Raw genomic sequence first — 17,585 nt, forward strand, 5'->3', positions numbered from 1 at the left:
ATAATTACTGAAGCTATTGGAAATATGTACGTACTATGGAATTAAAGGAACGAAAATCTTTATGTAAGGCAGACAGGGGTAAGTATCGATATACCGAGGTTTTCTATAGAGGGTGCATCGATATACTTTTTTTGTCCGATATTGTGGTCATTGTTCACTTTAGCTATCGTTTTTTCTGGCTAGACAGCTTCAGGGCGTCCTCCTACATTATCGAGAGGAAAGTTACCCGTCTACTAGGTAATGGTCAAGACCTGTATCGATCCCTTTGTTCGAAATTATTTGTTTCATTAGTTTATCGACCAGTTATAAATACTGTTAATATCAGAAATGGAATAAAGACCCGAATAAGTGATGCAGTGAAAAGATTAATCAGTTAGTGAACAAGTGCGAAATAAACAATGCCTCGTTCAAGAGCCGCCTCTAGGAAATCACACTACAGATCTGGATCTCGAGAAAGTCGACCCAAGTATGGCAGGTCGGGGAAGGAAAAACGGCAATATCGTCGTAGGACGAAATTTCGAAGGCGACACCCGAGACCCGAACGACGCAGTGTTGCCAGATCTGGTGAAATTTCAACAGATCTGGTGATTTTAGTGTCGATATGGTGATTTGGTGAAAACTTTTACTACAAAAATCTGGTGATTTTTGAAGTCGATTTATTTCCAAATGTTATTCTATTTTTTTTAAACTTATTTTTTTTTTTACTTTAAGCATTAAATTTATTTAGTAATATTATACAAATGCAAACTATAACATCGTTTTTACAGGATACAACCTAGCAATCCTCGCATTAAGGGTGAATATTATTTTAAATGTGCAATATGTGATAAAGATTATTGGGGGTATTGTTGCAGTAAAAAAACATAACTGTTCCAAAAAGCATACTTAATGTCAATAAAACACCGGGTGCTGAAAAAATTTATCAGTTGCTTATAAATACAGTAAATAAATTATATCTACAATTTCTGGAATATGTGTTGCCTACTTTCAATAGCGCCAATTTAGAATTTCACTCTGAAATTCCGAAGATACAATATTTGTATTCCAAAATGTCTGGTGCTTACAAATTGTTGTTAAGTTACTACATTAAACGGGATTATTTAAAAAATACGGACGTAACGAAATTGGGTGTGGGTGGCCGGGGAAAGTACCCCGGAGCCTCGCCGCACATAAAAAAAGGAAAAAGAGGAAAAAAGCCGACCGCAAGGTACCTGATAGACCAGTACGGTGAAAAGGGAAAGGCTATATATATTAAAAAAAAAAAAAAAAAACATGAATTAAGGAAGAATTGTTAAAGTTTTTATGTTGAAGCAGTTCATCACATTTATAAACGTTTTCCATTTAATTCAAAGGAAGCACAATTAATTAAATCACTATCTTTTTTGGTTCCATCTAATATTGCTAAAGCCGATAGTATTGGTTCAGTTGCTAGAAGTTTTCCGAAAATTGTTACCGATATTAATGACCTAAATAGAGAATTTAGGCTCTTAAAAAATTCAGATATTGATTTTAAAGTTGACGATGTTGTATTTTGGAAAAATGTTTCTAATATAAAAAAGGGAGACGGCACTCCTATTTTTTCACAACTTTCCCAATTCGTTTCAATTCTTCTAACTCTTCCGCATAGTAGCGCTTGTGTTGAAAGAATCTTTAGCGTTATTAATTTAAATAAAACTAAATTACCTAATAAACATATGTAGTAAACGACTAATTTCTGAAGATGGTAGTTAATGTTATAATTTCACAATTTCACCTGAAATATTAGCAAAACACAATGCCAATATGTATGACTTTTAATAATAATAATTAGGCACGTGTACGCTACGCATTTTTCGGGAAACGCCAGCGAAGGTCACGTAATCCCCACCATGGAAGGGCGACACCCGGCGTAGGGGTCTTAAGTGGTTGGAGCCTGGGACTTGTTAACCATAACTATTATTAAGATTAGAGAAATAGAGACGAGAAGGTGTTTTAGTTGTATTTGGCACGGATTTACGAATACATTTATATTTAATTTAACTGTTGTTAATTATTGTCCGTACATATTCGTACACACGTAACAAAAATAATTGTGCCCCACGGGTGCCCCTGCACATTTCAGGTCCAATACATTATTGATACTCGTATATTCTTTCTTGAAAAATTGAAACAAAAATCTCAGAGGAAATAGCTAGACATGCAGTGTTTACAATGACGTTAAATGCCCAAACATTGCATTCATGACAGTTCAAATTACATAGATTAGAGTTCCAAATAGCATAAGAAAGTTGTGCACTTCTCAGGAAATCGCTATTAATATCAGAGCCGAGTGTGGGTACTTGAAACCCAAATAAGATGGTACTTTTTACATATACATACTTCAGATTTCTTTTATTTTTCTTAATCTCAAATTCTGTCCATATTCAGTCAGTCTTTGCGATTCGGCGTTACGGGATCGTTGGTAACTGAAAATGTCGAAAAAAAACGTAGCATCGCGGACTATTTTGTTCCGTCTAAAAAATTCAAAGAAGACACGAGTGAAGTGCCAAGTACCTACAAGTACTGACTCATGTGACAGTAAATACAAATGCTGGGGTGGTTGAAAGTGATACTGTGAGTGACGAGGTTTCGCAATTTGTAATGGCCAGGCCTCCAATTTTATCCGAAAACCAGGTTTGCCAATAAATTGCGACAATTTAATGTAAGGCGATATCCCCGTGATCGGTAGTCTCGCACTCTCACCAGGCGTCAAGGAACCGAGATTGCACAAATTACGGGCACCGGATGACATCATCCCATATTCGATTGCTGAACTGAATTTTCGAGAAGAGACTGGAGGAAACTTTGAGGAAGAAACAAGGGGTCAAGGTGACTCAGGTCGAAAAATTGAACCCACGATCACACTCACCGGGTTGGAAAGAAAATGGAAGCCGGAGGAAGTGGTGCTGGACATCTGGGAGAAAAACGAATGCATCCCGATGGACAGGACCAGAGAGCAATTTACCGCAGAGGTGAAAGTGCTCTCGAAGAGAGTCTGCAAGGATCCCAACAAACAGAACGTCGTCCTGACGATGGACGCAAAAACACAGGAAGAATGTCTGAAAAGAAAGAAGGCAGTGGTGGGGCTGACCTTCTGGATGGAAGAAAAATTCGAAGTCAACCGGCTACGGCCATCAGAAGAAAGACTGCAGGCAGGAGTTGACGTGCTACAAGTGTGGGGGAGCGGAAGTGAATCACTAAGCCACCGACAGATGGTGCCCGGTGTACCAACGGAAGCTGGAGATCAAGATGTTTTAAGACCCTAACTTTCCTGTAAATTGTTTTTAACAGAGGCAACTATGAAAACTCAAAGTAAAAACGATCCGAATAGGAATTTCCTCCTGGAACTTGCTCATTTCGGAATAAAACGAAGCAAGACAGAAATCGAGGTTTTAAGTCGCTAACTTTCCCCTAAATTGGTTTTTATAGACGCAAATATGAAAATTCAATTTCGGATTAAAACAAAGCAAGAATTACTGAAATCGGGGTTTTAAGTCGCTAACTATCCTATAAATTCGTTTTTACACAGACAAATATAAAAAGTCACAGTAAAAACGCTCCGAATCAAATTCCCGAAACTTTTTTGGTCGACGCCGTAATCAGAATTACCGGCAAGGCATTGCTAGCCCGACCAAGGTCTCAAGATTTAAAGACATCAACGAGCTCTATGCGTACCTGAGCACATTAGGTAAAATGCTACTGACGACGATTCCGTTTAAAATTGATTGATCGACCAATGAAGAAGTCGTATTCCATTCCGCATAATCTGCAACGTTCTCATAATCAATTGAATTGTGGGTCCAGCGAGTCGACGAACTAACTAATCCAGTGCTATCGTTGGAGTGATTTAACTATCGTCAAGCTAGTGGCCAATCGACTAACGGGAATGGCAAGGCGGTGGTACGAATCCCAAGAGCATTTGAAAACTAATTGGAGCGAGATCAAGCAACTGATGCTCAGACAGTTTCATAAATTGCTGCCATTTTCAAAACTACTCTGTGAAGCCGCCTTGTACGAAACACAAAAGGACAAGTCAAAAATACAGAACAGAAGGGGAAAAAATGCCAGAAGTACAAGACTGGTTAACACCATGTACTGTGCATGTAAACAAAGCATATTGTAAATTTTGTGAAGTCACATTAAATGCAACACTACCAGATTAAAAAAAAAACAACATGAAAACTGTGAAGCACATCAATACAACCAAACACTTTTCCTGTGCAAGACAGCAAAACCAGTATCCATGAGGAAAGGGAAGAATTCTTAGGGGCCCTTGGCGCCACGAATACATCCAGTTCAGATGAAGACGACGGGGAAAGTCCGGCGCATGAGCCAAAGAGGCAGTAGACGACTTCTTGGCCACCATCGACATCTTCAAGTCGTCCGAAGGCATACAGACAACAACACCGTCAAGGGACTGACGTCACTAAGGCGCCACTACATGGACAGAAGCCCAAGCAGCTATCAGAAATGAGTTCACGCCAAGTCCGCCCGCATACGTAGCGTACGAGTAAGTCTTCGCCTTGACCTCTCCCCACTCCACCCCCCACCCAAAATACCCCCATCCGTTTTCCCTTAAAAATCACGAGGATTCGTGAGAAGCTTCTAGCTGAAAAGGCCCTACTAGCTGAAAAGACCCTAAGCCTCAGCAGCTCACCATCGCTTATTATAATATGTAACACAAACTTGTAACAAACAAAAACGATACGCAGCCCGAAATTATTGAAATTCCTGATACGCAGCCCCAATTTATTGAAATTCCTGATACGCAGCCCCAAATAATTGAAATTCTCGATACACAGCCGATAAAAACTATCGAAATTCCGGATACACAACAAATTTTAGATTCGGTGTTAGAAAACAATTTTGGAATGGATAGTGAATTTGGGGATACATCCCTACTGGATTTTTTCAATAATAAAAGTGGAGAAAGTGAGAATATTGATGTAGATGTGAATGATCATCGTGATGAAAATCTCGATCATTATTCCGAAATTGTCATCAATGATCTTTACAATCAATGTCAACTTGATAGTAATGATCAGGGTGTTCATGATGATGATTATGGTGATTTGATCCCTACTTTCGATGAAAATCTTTTAAATTCTGAGCAATTAATCGACAGACACCAGATGCATGACAATAACTACGATTGTCAACGTTTGGTGGATGTGGAAAATAAGAGAAGCGAGATGCGTGACCAGGAGTGTAATAGTTGTGCTCGTCCTGGTAAATCTCGCATCCCTAGTCCGCCTCCAAATGTAAGTACGAATGATTCTCCACTTTTAAGAAGTCTTTTGCGTGCCAAAAGACTTTCCAAAATTATTGTCAATTCTAACAAACTCATTAAGAAACCGCGAATTGAAACAATCGTTATTGAAGACACTCAACCGGAAATTATTGAAATTCCGGATACACAGCCCCTACCATTATAATTCCCGATTCACAGCCCTCTACCATTATAATTCCCGACACGCAGCCCCCTACCATTGTAATTCCTGATACACAGCCCCAAATTATTGAAATTCTGGATACACAGCCGTAAAAACTATCGAAATTCCGGATACACAACAAATTTTAGATTCGGTGTTAGAAAATGATTTTGGAATGGATGAACAATTTCGGGATACATCCCTAAAACGTTTACTTGATTTTTTCGATAATAAAAGTGGAGAAAGTGAGAATGTTGATGTACTCGTAGTTGTGAATGATCATCGTGATGAAAATCTCGACCATTATTCCGAAGTTGTCATCAATGATCATTACGAAGAAATCGAAACGCCAGAGCAAAAGAAAACTGAAGTTGTTGAGGCTCCAACTACTTTGTCTCATCCGTAGATGAAACAAAAGATTCAGATTTCGATGAAGAGGAGGATGCTACCATGGTTCTCGAACCACCTAACTTTAAATTCTAAATACACTGTAAGAATATATGTAATTCGAAATTTTCTAATAACATAATTTATCCTTGAATGCTGTAGATCATTGTATAGCTGCATATGATTTAGAAGTTATTGAAGGTGAAATGACCTCCAGTCAAGCTCCCACCGATATGTAGTGTTCACTCTTAATAAACGAAAGTGCAGAGAACTCATAATGTATTTATTATTGAACCACGATAAGAACCTCAAACACGATAAGAACCATCCGTTACACATTACACAAACCAAAACAATGGCTGTGGTGACAAGAATGATGAAAAATGTTTCAAGCCAAGTTACTGATCAATTTCTGTGTTTGCTAGAAGTAGATGATGCTACCAGTGGCGGCTCGTCAGGGGTGGCAGAGTGGGCAGTGCCCACCCAAAACCAAATGACATATTTTTTTTAAATTTTATTTTCATTTTTAAATTTATCAATTATTTATTTGATGATTTGTTATTAGAAAGTAAATGTTTTTATAGGCAAATCAAAACATTTCCGAGGCGAATTTTTCTCAGGGTGGACATGTCTTCCCTGAGAGATGTTCGTTGAAATATGAAAGCTCTACGCGTATTATGGCCAACCGTGCAAAACTGCGAAAGAAAGAGACCGAAGTAGAAACGTTTGTTTAAGCTGGAGAAATGCAGGCAAGACATGTCTACCCTGAGTAGAAAAGCATTCATTTGTACATTACATTTTATTTTATTTTATTTCTCCAATAAAAATTCTTCTAACCGTAAATTTAATTCATCGTGGTTTGGAAAGTGTCATTGGCTGACGGGTAGTGAAATCAAAAGTAAACTTTTTTGCTGGCCTTGTCTTTTGTTCAACGATTCCAAATTAAAAAGCCCATGGTGTACGACAGGAGTTGACAATTTGAAGGCGTTACATCAATCGGTCGAAAGACACGGGAAATCTAAAGATCATACGTACGCGGCCTTAAAATTAAAATTATTTGGAAAGCAAAACATAGAAAATTCTTTGGATTCAGCACATCGCACATTTATTTTAGAATATAATGAAAAGGTAAAAAGTAATCGGGAAATATTAAAACGTCTCATCGATATGACAATTTTTTTGGGTACCCAAGAATTGGCTTTCCGAGGTTACAATGAAAAAGAAGACTCGTCAAATCGCGGTAATTATAGGGAACTCGCGGAATTCTTGTCTTCTTATGATCCAAAATTTGAAGAATTTTTAAAATCGTCTTCGGTTTTTAGCGGTATGTCAAAAACAATTCAAAATGAATTAATTGAATCGGTTAACTATTACATAACTCGGCAAATAGAGTCAGAAATTCAAAATTCTGTTTGTTTTTCTTGGCAAATTGATGAAACCACAGATTTGTCCTGTCGTTCTCAATTATCGGTGGTTTTTCGATATACTTACGTTGGTGAAATAAAGGAACGGTTTCTCGGATTTTTTGACGTTAGTGCTGGTCGTACAGCAGATCAATTATTTTCTTTTTTAACAGGTAAATTTGAAAAATTCAATTTACAGAAGAAATTAGTAGCTCAAACGTACGATGGGGCCGCGGTAATGTCGGGCGAATTAAACGGATTACAATCAAAAATTAAGAGTACGGCCCCGCAGGCACTATTTATTCATTGCTATGCACATCGATTAAATTTGGTACTTCAAGATGCGGTTGGTGAAATTCAAGAAGTTAAAATATTTTTTGCAACACTTTCAGGAATATCGGTTTTTTTTTCAAAATCAACAAAACGTACAAACGTTCTAATAGAATATGTAGCCGTAAAATTCCGGGAAATTCTCAAACGCGTTGGAATTTCAAGTCACGTATAGTAAGTACAGTTTTAAAATATAGAGATGAACTTTTGGAGGTTTTTAATGAAATATCCACCAGTGCTGAATTCGCGAAAGACTCCAAGACGATACGTGAATCCATTGGCTATTTAAATTTTTTAAACGACTTTAACGCTTATTTTTTCCTTCAGATTTTCCACTTAATATTCGAAGAAACGGATCTAATTTATTCTATTATTCAAACAAAATTGTTAGATATTTCATATTGTAAAGATCGCGTAAATAAACTTTTAGAAACATTTCAAACGTACAGAACGGAAGAACAGTTTTTTAATAACATCTTTGAAAGAAGTGTGAATACAGTAGGTCCACCTACAAAGCGCAGACGAACAATTTTGGAAAATGATTTACAACTACATTGCAGACGATTATATAATCAAATTTTTGATATGATTACAAACCAAATTTCAAACAGATTTAAAGATTTTGAACAATTACATTTTTTTAACCTTATGAATAATGATAAATTTTTAACCTTCAAGCAACAGTTCCCTCATAACTTATTAAAAAAACTTTTAGATAACTATCCCCAATTTTTCAATAATGACAAACTTGAAAATGAGTTACGTGTTTTATATTCCGATCCTGGAATTTTAGGCGACTCTGTAGAAATTCGAGAAAAACTAAAATTTATAACTGACAATTCTCTTCAGGAAGATATTCCAGAAATATTTAAGTTAATCAGTTTAATTTTAACAATTCCAGCTACATCCGCGTCGGTAGAAAGAAGTTTTTCCGTTCTTAAACGTATTAAAAGTTTCACTCGCAACACAATTGATCAATCTCGACTAAATAATCTCGGTCAAATTTCGATAGAAAAAGAATTACTAAAATCATTGCGTAAAACGGATACATTTTTTGACCAAGTAATTGATCATTTCGCGGAAGCCAAAGACAGAAGAATCGATTTAATTTATAAAAAACTGTAACGTCATTTTTTGTTCTTATTAATTTTAGTTTAGTTAATAAGAATGTTATATTTTGTTTTTTATTTTATTTAGAATTTATTTTATTTACTTTATTGAGAATTTATTTTATTTATTTTATTGAGAATTTATTTTTTGTTTTATATTTATGACAATCTTGTTATTTTTGTTGACTATACTAACACTCATCACTTCCATAATAACAAATAACACTTCCTAATTCCTTTCCCGGCAAGAGATTTTCTGGACCTTCCCGTAGGTTCTTGCTGGACACTGCAATTAGCAGTGACTAACACAGAAATTCCTTTCCAGCAATTACAACAAACATAACAAAAAATATAACATGTAATAACAATAATAACATTGGTGGAGGGAAGTATTAAAATGTCTGCCCACCCAGCCAAAAATGTTACGAGCCGCCACTGGATGCTACTGCTTTAGGCCTGTGTACTTCTTCAAAAACAAATTCTTCCGAAAGCTGCGTATGTGCATTGTTTTAATTCATCGTCTGAACTTAATTACTGTAGACATTTGCAAAGGCCTAGTCCACGGAAAGACATTCTTTGATCTCTTGGGAGAACTTTATGGTTTCATATCTGGCTCTCCGGTTCATACCAAATTTATAGAAACGCAATTACTTCTAAATCCCAAAAGAAAACCCATTGAATTGAAAAAAAAATTGTTATGGACAGCGCAAGTACAAGCATATTTCGCATTTAAAGATACTTGTATTTTTAAATTAATTGTAGATAAAAGTCATCGGGCACCAGAAGCAAGCAAATTTTTACATGAAATAAATTTCGACTTTATAATCTAGTGATGAGGGATTGGACGGACAACAACAACAGCAGTAATACATGCATTCATTTGTAGTGGAAATTTTGGTGCGAGGTGCTAAAATTGTTACACCTGTCTCATCTGAAACTCACCATTAAATTAATTTCCACTCAAAAGAAAATAACGAGACATTTAAGTATCTCCCAGGGCATATACATTAATTTAAATGTACAAGATACCTGTAGGTTCTTGTACACTCTCAGATGAATGTCTGAACCGTGATTTGTAAAGATGTAAAATTTCCTTCTTGTAAAGGAGACGGGAAGATCATGTCGAAAGTCTGTTATATGTATTTGCGAATACCTCGACAACAGTTGGTGCAGTCAAATTTAAAGAATGACGACAAACGTGTAAAACTTGTCAGTTACAGCAGTTATAAATGGTAATTTCATTAATCAATATGTCGATAGAAAGATTTTTTTAAGTTTCATTCGGACTAGATTTCGTCCATTGTCAATAAAATGGATGCGACATGGATCTCACATTAAGGTAAGTTTCTTCCAATATGAATTACTTCCCAAGAATTTATTTTGTTTTATAGTGATTTCATAATTCTTGAAATCATCAAATAGGCAGAAAAAATGGAATTGAAGAAGAGGGACCTGGTTGCAAATTGCAACAGAAGAAGCCCCAAAGGTTAGACAGTTTATTCTAGTGTTATAATTTGTTTAACACAACAAACTTTTCTTTAAAAAATTTAACCTACACAATCGACAAACAATGTTTGTTGGGTGAAATCAAAATGCATGACTAATATTTTGAAACAGTTACGTAATACAGCTGCCTTTAATCAAATAATTTAATAGATTATCAACACAGGCTTCCCTCGAGAAAAAGTTATACAGGATCGCCCCCCATCGAAATGTCCCGGATGATGCAATTCATGAGCGCGATGTTGGAGCTTCTGCAGAGGAACGCCGCCCCCGCCATCACCAGTCCCTGTTTTCCCGACAGAAGAGTACCTTCGCCGTGGAACCCTAGGAGGATCCGGAAATCCACCAAAATGAATGTAACAAAATCAGTGTTTTGAAAAAGAGTTAAAAAGTTACCAAACTGATGGTTTGGAAAAGGATTTGAAAATCGCAGCTCCACATGAAATCGATGTTATATGTACTCAAGAGGAATTAAAGGTTCTAGTCAAAAACTACGGTCGTGAGTGTTGCAAGTGTAATAAAACATTTTATAAAGTAGTGGAATTTAATCCTGATTATTCATATTTGATGAAAATTAAATATCTTGAAATGTGTTTAGATGATGGTGTCGGTATTGTAAGTGTTCCTAATTATGCGTGTTTCGATAAACGGTTATTAACTTTTACCGGGTGGTACCTACCTTCTCCAGTAGATCTCGCAAAAGCCGGTTTTTTCTATATTGGATTTGGAGATAGTGTCGAATGTTTTTATTGCAGGGTGAGAATTTGTGCGGGGGAAATCAGTGACATTCCGATTAAAGAACATTTAAAATTCTCACCTAGATGTTTATATGTGAATTTTAAGAATCAGTTTAAAAATATTAGAATAGATAACAAAAAAGAAATTAATAATAAATCTACATGATAATAGTTTATGTACTTTTTGTTTAATATTATACATATGTGAGTAGTGGATTTTATTTTTACTGTAAACTGAATCGTCAGATCAAGATGGCTGCACTATTAAGCGCTTTAAATGAACAATTGCATATTAATAATAATTATATAAGTTTCAAGAGTTTAGAAGTAAATAAAAAGTTTTAAATTAAATCATTTTCGAAATGTAGCACTGCTTATGGTGAAAAGGTGTTTGTGAATCTCGGGGAGAGTAAGACTATATTACCGCAAAGATTTTCAGTCAAGTTTACGACTGAAATTATTGAAAATTTAAATGATGAAATTCGTACTGCGAAGATTATTTATTTAATAAGTGAAGGTATAGTCCAATTTCTACCCTTTTGATGCGACGTCACGATTTCCTTCCCCGCTTTCTCTATATTGAAACGACAGAAACAGAAAAAAACAAAAACAAAAAAGACACGTTTATTTATTGATGGTCACTTTGAGGTTATTTTATGCTCCTGTCAATTTGACAATTTTTAATTTCTTTCACTTAGTACATTGATTACAAACATAACCTTTCGAAGCAATTGTCAACAAATTTGAAACATTATTGGCTGGTTTGTCTGCCTCACTGCGTTCGGCAGCCAATCTACCAGCCGCAGCACATTTTGGCTCCTCATAACATGATATGATGAATTTCAACTACCAATGTGTTACCTAAATCTAGAATTTTTAAAGAGATTGCGGATTTGCGTTGCTGAAATTACAGCTAGTTTCAAAAAAATCGGGAAATGAAAATTTTCCAAATGTAAATTTGGTTCAACTTGACAATTAATTGAGTTGACAACACCTATCAAAAATGTCATAAAATTATTTTTACATCGTCATAAAATTCAGATTAACTTTTGAAATGCTTCACTTAAGCGACATAGATAAAGCTAGGGTAGTTTCTCACCTAGAAAATGGTAGTGTAAGTGTAAGACGAAAAGCAGGTTCAGGTCGCCCTAAAGCCTCAAATGAACAGCAAGATGAGGAATTATTAAACTTTGTAAGAGAAAGGCCTATGTCAAATGCTGTAGAAGCAATCCATCAAACTAAACTATCTGCAAAAGCCAAGTATGACAAACAGAAACAACCCCAGACAGAGCTTCCGGCAAAAGCCCCAATGGGGAAACCCGATCCAAGGCCGACTACAAGAATTTCAAACCACCGGTGAGAAGTAGTGAAATCGGTTCACAACGCGATATTCCTCTCCGTAAAGCACCCAAAAAAACAGTAAATACTCAGGGTACGCTCGATAAAACGTTTCACCCAGCACGCGACTCATTCGCCGCGTCTTCCCTAGAAGAAGTAACTGTGCACTCCGACGGTGAAGAGTACACATTGTGCGACCGTTCCTCAGATCTTGAATTTCATCCAGACGCGTACATTACCGAACGTAGACATCAACTGAGTATAAATAATAAGAAAGATACAAAAATGCCGACGGAATCCGCAGATATCACCTTAGGAAACCTTGGCGCATCTACGGCACAACCTTTGTTGCCAAAGTACCAAAACCCACCCACGTTCGATCCACTAACTGACAATGTGTTAACGTTTCTAACCGAGTTCAACCCGCTTCACAAAAAACGACATCTTCTTCTTCGACAAACCGAGGGGTCCCTGTGCTGGCGCTATCGACCATCCCGTACTCCCGAGCTTACGCCGCCCCGAACGGTACGCTTTCGAGGCACCACGCGCGAGTGGTCGCGACCTTCGAGGTCTCCCTCTGGAGATCGACTGTCCCAGCGTGGAGAAAGCTCCAGCAGGACGCCTTTCCGCGGAAGGCAGCAGCGCAGCAGAGGTACAGGCACTCGGGGTAGGAGTCAGGGCACTCGCCATACCCCTTTAAATTAATTGGCGCACCTAAGTCCAGTTCCCCGCTGGGGGTGCCCGCCAAATCATCAGGGGACAAAAACAGTAACATTAGGATACTGTTGATAAGTACCAATAATACTCCGGTTCGCGCCCTGGTTGATACGGGGAGCGCAACCAACGTAATTAAGAAAACATTAGTAAGTAGCATAAAAACATTAAATAACGGGCCGCGGTACTTAATTTCTGCCAGCGGAACCCTCAAACATTTTAGGGAAAACAGTGATAGATGTTAAGACCGGAGAAAAAATGTATAAAATAGATTTCCTTATAGTAGAAACTTTGCCGCGGGACATTATCCTAGGGACGCGAAAAAGCCACCCTCGACTTCGATCGCTTGACTCACTCGAATAGGGTGCCATTTGAGCTCAGCGCCCATGAGAGTGTAGTAATCAAGCAGGGTACAAAGAAAAACTACAAAGTAAGTCTGGTTGGAAATAATGTACTTGTAGCTAACGAAAAGAGCTACATCGACGTAAACTTCTTGGGAGAGAACGTTATTAGCGAAGAAGATTTGAAAGATTCCATTTTTGTTCCGAGTGAACACTTCATGTTAACACATCGGTGTAACATCTTGCCTGTTTTAGGAAAGAAGCAGGTCCTTATTCAGTTGGAGGGTTATCCGACGAAAAAACTGTTTGAAGGAACTGTTGTTGGTCACCTCGTACCACCAATAGCAGAACAAACTCCAAGCTACATCGTCATCGAAGATAACACTCCTGAAAAGTCACCAATTAATTATAACATCAACGAAAGCCTGAATAAGGGCGAAAAAGAGGCATTGCCAACACTACTTTCCGAGTTCCGAGATGTGTTTGCTACAAAAACTTCCGAAATGGGTTTCACCAACCTAGTCGAACACCACATCAACACGGGAGAGGCAGCACCCGTTCACAGCAAGCCTTACCGTGTGTTACAAAAGGAACGTGACGTGATCCAGGCACAAGTACAGGAAATGCTGGAACACGACATAATCCGACCCTCTAAATCATGTTGGTCTTCACCCGTCAGCCTGTCACTGTGTGAGGCACGCGCAGAAGCCTGGGTCGAAACTCTGTTCATCAAAAGCTTAGTTTCGAACCTCCTCCAAATGTGTCAAACCAAGAAGATGCGACCACTGGCGGAACACTGCCCCCCTCGTTGCCAAGAAACCGGACAAGACGTACAATATGTCACCCCCTTGGCAGACAATCAGTTCCTGATTACTCATCCACCTCGGAACCTATCAGTCACTTGTAATGCACAGCAATCGTCACTGAGGAAGAATAGCAGCGTCGGAACATTGTTCGTGCATCTACCTTACGGATGCTCCCTTTTTCCAATTAATGGTGGGCGCCTACAGCCACGAGATCAGCGAGTGGCCCAGTCAGGTGCCGCAATCACCCACCGAACCATCATCCCTGCTGTTTGGGTCAAGATCCGCAGTATGAACGTTCCCCGGTATCAAGAACCGAAACCCCTATTCCAAGCTCTGGACGACTGCGTTAACAACAAGTGGCTACAAGACTACCAGCTACAGGAAACAAATCCTGTTAGTTTTCATCCATACCTATTGAGCCTTCTGGACATCCTACTTTTGGTCATCATCGTGGCCGTCTTTTGGTACCTCCGTCGTACCATCACCTCCTTCGAACGAGCAATGTACCAGTATGTCGAATCACGAATCACCGCTCGACTCCGAGGACACGACCCTCCAACGCTAGACATGGACACGGTCCGCCATCGACCACCTCGGAGGCTACCCATACCTATTACTGAAGCACAAGGTCCAATAACACACCCTGGGAGCCCGACGCGGTCAACCTCGCCGCTCCTGTCCCATTCTGCAACGCCAACATTGGGCCAACCCGAGTATGTATCCATGGATCCCTACGTGAGACCCATTCAATGACCCTAAAGCGTTCGTCGGACGCTCGGCTACCGCCAGAGCGTCGTGATCATCTGGTAAACCAATCCACGCACCAAGAGATCCGACACCCCCGCACATGAACATTGGGCACGGAATGTTCACCACATCCAAAATTGGAGTGTGACAATTTTAAAACTCTTTTCCGGAACGATATACAGAAAAATTTCTGAAGAGCACATCAAGGACATCAACCAGCAACATACGATTGGGAAACTTGTCTATCTGGTGAGCCGAGGAGCAGTGGGAAAAACAACAAATTTAGAATTTCTGGAAGAATGAAACGTAAAGAAACGTTAAATGCGGTGTATAAACATAAACTATCTTTATATTTAAAATCATTGAGAGAATTGTCTAGTTTGATAAATATCTATGAAATGAGAAAAACCAAGGATAATTTAAAATTGAACTAATGAATAAATGTTTAAGATAATGTAAGATGTTAAGTGTTTTAATAATGATCGGTTTGTCATAGAAACAACATGCCTGTGATTGTGAAATTCACATGTCCGAAGTGTAGAGGCGAAACTGACATAGAGGGAGTTCGATGCATTGCTTGTAGCATGCATGATTTAATCAAAAGTCAAGGAGGAAAATATTTTCCATCACACTATAACAAAGAATAAAGAATGATCAAGAAGAAAAAAATAAAAATGTCACATAAATGTGTGATTACGAAAAACAAGTGGTGCAGTGCCCGTACAATAAATTCCACATGGGCTTGTTAGGGCGAATGAATAAGCACATGTGGAAGTGCCATCCTATGGAGTATACCAGAGACCTGGATATTAAACTGGACAAGAAATATGCGGAATTGACGCAACAACATCAGCAACGGCTCCAATAACAAAAACCCCAACAAGACCTACGGCATCCACAACAAACTGATGTCGCAGAGGAGTCGTGAAACAACTACAATTATCCCACTTACGTTTCCAAAAAACATATGGGAGACAACAACAACAACAATCCCAACTGCAGTCTGAGGTAGAAGAAGATTCGTGGGACAAGGATGACTACCCTACACAACAACAATCCCAACTGCAATCTGAGGTAGAAGAGTCGTGGAACAAGGATGACTATCCTACACAGCAACAACAATCTGAGGTACAAGAGGATGACTACCTTACACAACAACAACAATCTCAACTGCAATCTGAGGTAGAACAGGATTCTTGGGACATGGATGAGCAATCTCAACCGCAAACTGAGGTAGAAGACGACTCGTGGGACATGGATGACTACCCTACGTATGTGTCGCATAATCATTATAGGAATAGTCTTTAATATGTAGTAATTAAAGGAATATTATCCATATTTGATTTCTAATAAATTTACACCTTACACAATTAGTAATTAGTATTAGTTCGACAATGTAATTCATGTATCACGTGATCATGAATGATCCAATGAAAACGCGTAAAAGTCCTTAGTTGCATGGCTATCACAGCGATTATAAAAAACAAAAAAATTATTTTCTTATTTACTTTCGTCGTTACGATTTTTGATTGAAATAAATTTGTCAATTTGACAAATAAATGAATAATTTTGTATTTCATTCATTATATTGTCTCATCGAATATAACACGTGGTATGACTAATCATCGATGATATTAAATTCGTGAAATTGAAGCAGGACATTTCACGAGTCCGAAGGACGAGTGAAATCTCCAGCACAATTTCACTCATAATATCATCGACAACAATCATACCACTTGTTATAATTATAGCTGATAATAAAAAACCTGACAATTTGAGTCCAATTTGACCAAAAACCCCGCAACATGTGAAGAGAGGATTAATACATTTATTTTACATTTCGCGTTTGAAAGTACGATTGATAATAGCCGTAGCATCCATCATTCAAGCAAAATGTCAGAACAGACCAAGCGAATAACAGTACCGACACTGCTGGTGAAGTATCAATGTCACCAAAAGCCCAGTCGAATAAAAAGGAAAAGGTTCTCGTCAGAGAAGGACCGATGACTTCTGGAAGAGGAAGAACGCGGAAACTGACGCGACAATAATGGCAGGTGTTTTTGCGAGATTGAAGATACAAGATCCAACAGCCGTCGCAACCATATCCCTATCTAGCGAGACGCACCCTATGACTGTGCCGGTACTTTCTAACAAGTTACCCACATATCTTGATCGCGTATGGGACACCATGGAAGCGATCGGCACTAGGCCGTTTTCCCAACTTGACAACTTCAACAACAAGATGATATTCCTCAAAGGAATGTTGATCTTAAGTGAGGTCAAAGTGTGTTACGCACAAAGGGCACAGGTGGATAAGCCGGATGAGAATCTCCCGGCCAAACGTCTTTACACCGAAGAAGAATTGCGAGACTTTAACAGCATGGCGTCAACCTTGCCATATCCGCTCGTAATATGGTTCGAGTCGATTGGCAACGCGGTAGATGGCAGACAAATCGTCACGCCTCTTCTCGCAGAGATTGCCGGAGATGAGAACTGCTCTGGAGCAGCAACGTTTGCACCCAGGCAACTACTTCCACTTTTAAAGATCCTACGTGCAGGAGTCCCAGATTCAGAGGGATTACACATGATCAGTCAAGCGCTCAATGCGATACCAGGGTTTCAATGGGAGCAATTCGAAGGCCCAGTAGTGGCACCCGCACCCATATGTCCCTACAACCCCTTCCATAAATGCTTGGAGCATCGTCTGTCAATCCACATGT

The 17,585-nt window shown here is 38.5% G+C and overlaps 2 long non-coding RNA genes across 3 annotated transcripts in view; both read right to left on the reverse strand.

The window, feature by feature from the left end:
• The window catches only part of LOC138126435 (uncharacterized), a 134,696-nt gene that overhangs the window by 89,745 nt on the left and 27,366 nt on the right, over nt 1-17,585 (reverse strand). The window lies entirely within an intron of this gene.
• LOC138126436 (uncharacterized) lies at nt 8,794-16,551 on the reverse strand. Its single transcript, XR_011157813.1, has 2 exons — nt 13,888-16,551; nt 8,794-13,699 (listed from the first exon to the last, which is right to left on the reverse strand). It is a non-coding gene; the product is annotated as an uncharacterized lncRNA (long non-coding RNA).

Source organism: Tenebrio molitor, chromosome 3 (genome assembly GCF_963966145.1).
Source record: "Tenebrio molitor chromosome 3, icTenMoli1.1, whole genome shotgun sequence".
NCBI classification, from domain to species: domain Eukaryota; kingdom Metazoa; phylum Arthropoda; class Insecta; order Coleoptera; family Tenebrionidae; genus Tenebrio; species Tenebrio molitor.